The following is a 2,569-nucleotide window of genomic DNA, read 5'->3' on the forward strand; positions in this document are numbered from 1 at the left end:
CAATATAATAGTCTGACTGATGCATCATTCTATATACATTATATTATTTTTTTATTTATATACACATTATAGTTATATACAGTTATATATATACAGATTTTTTTAAATATATATTATATTATATTAGTTTAATGTTAGTCCCTTTTTGAAATTTTGAATATCCATTTGTAACGTGCAGACATTGACAGTTAATTAATCTTTCGAGAGTTTTTTTTATCATAGAACTTTGAGTCACGAATTTTGATATTAGTAACATTTAATTGATATATTAAATTAGTAGCACATACCTCTGTTGATCTATTTGATATCCAACAACTTGCCAGCTTGCTTTGTACTGTCATTAGGAGAATTTACACCCGAAACATTATGAGCAAGGAATTGTACTATGTCTTGTATCACCCTTGTTATTTCTTTCAAAACTTAACTGTATATTCATTAGTTAATTTTATTTAATTTGATCATAAATATAACATTCAAATCATATTTGTTAAATGTTTGACTTGAAAATTATAATTTATATATTTAAATCTATAATTAATCATTAAATGTTCAATTTTGCTTTAATTGTTTATAATAGAGTATACTAATACTTCTAGAAGAATAAAATATATTGATATTATTTACCTCTGTTGACCTTGATTTTCAAGTATTTGTCGAGATATACTTTCACGATGATAACTTGTAGCCAAATTTTCTGCTGCTGCGGATTGTTGCATCATTCTGTATACATTATTACCTACAGTTCCTACATTAAATTGAAATCTTGAATATTCATTTACATGATATTGATATTGAGATTTTAAATCATTTATTCCTGTGTTGCTATAAAATATGCTAATAGTGTAATTGTTGCAATTATTGCAGCTTACAGTTAAGTATTTTATATCGATTGCGAAATGTTGAAGTAAATTAAGTAATATACTACATTTGTAATATATTAAAAGTATACATATATATTAGTAACTTAAGAAAAAAAAGTTAATATTTTTATTACCGTTACCTTCGTTGATCTTGATGTCGAGGAGTTTGCCTATTTATGTCATGATGGAAACTTGTGCCTGTATTTTCTTCGAATATAAATTGTTATCCCAATTTGTTCACGTTATTATATACTCTTTAAGTTGATACTTTGAATTACATACATATTGAAATTACATACATTTTGAAAATAAATGTGATGTCTTAAAGAATCTATTCCAATATAATATAATAATATTTTATATAAAAAATATAAAATATGCTTATTTTAAGATTGCAACGTTTGCAACATGCATTAAATTCTTTCTTGATTTCAAAATATGCGATAGACTTATCCACAATTTCTTTTCATACAGTGTCTTTTATTTCTTGACTATGGATTCGCAGATGCGGCCTTATAAGTGGTATATATGATGAAAGAAACTTGATGAAAGAAACTGTCACAAAATTTACATTTTTCTTTGTATAAGTCTATTTTGTCGAAATATCGCCATATCAAGTCATTATCGTTTTCTCATTTTAAGCGATCTTCTTCATTCCATATGTCGTGCTGATGGTATAAATGTCCCTTTGCTATTATTTTCACTCTTATTTTTCTTATTCTACTTATATTTCTACCAATCTTATAAGCTTAATCACAACCACCTACATTGCACCGTACAATAGAATTGCTTAATTTAAGAAAATATTTTCACACTCAATTCTTGTCTGATCTTTCTGGAGATGCCATTATATCCATACAGAATCGCGATATGTTATTAAATACGAAATAGCGATTATGCTAAGGAAAATATTCAGAGAAATTATTTAAGAAAAGTCAAGAAGAGAGAGAGAGAGAGAGAGAGAGAGAGAGAGAGAGAGAGAGAGAGAGAAGATAGAAAGAAAGCGAAATATGAAATTTTTCATTATATAAAATGTAAACATTATTGATTGGAATTTTCCATTAAGAAACATGAAGTTTCGTTTCTGCTTATTCGATTTGAATTGTTAAACATTTAAATTAAAATTCATATTATTTATTTATATTAAGGAGGAGATGAAAAGTTGCGTGGAAAGTTGTATTTCTTGAATTCCACAAGTCTCTCCCTGTTTAAAGTTATCTGACTCTTTATGTAAAAGAGAAAAATAATTATTAACTTTGATTGTTAATAACTTTTTAAAAAAATAACGAGCTAAAACTTGTTCAATATTTAGCGAAAATGATGTTAAAACTCAAGAAAAGTAAAATTTAAACGTTATTCTAATCATAATTGTGTTTATTTCTGAATTGTATTTTAAAAGTTCGCAATTCCATTAAGTAAAGTATTTCTATAACTTTATGATAAGAGCTTTAGGATTCCTATATATAAACGAGCTACTTTGTAGTACAATCGAAAACGCCGATCCGTAGTTTTAAAATCACAAAAATTACTGAACATACTTTAAACATTGTAGAATATAGAAATACAATTTTTAAAGTTTTTTATTTTTAACATATTTAAAAAAATCGCAAAGGCTGACATTCAAGGAACTTTTATGCGAAAGGTTTGAAGGTGCAAAAAGGGTATTTTAAACTTTGAATAAATGGCAGTTTATATATATATATATATAT

Source organism: Atta colombica, unplaced genomic scaffold (genome assembly GCF_001594045.1).
Source record: "Atta colombica isolate Treedump-2 unplaced genomic scaffold, Acol1.0 scaffold224, whole genome shotgun sequence".
NCBI classification, from domain to species: Eukaryota; Metazoa; Arthropoda; class Insecta; order Hymenoptera; family Formicidae; genus Atta; species Atta colombica.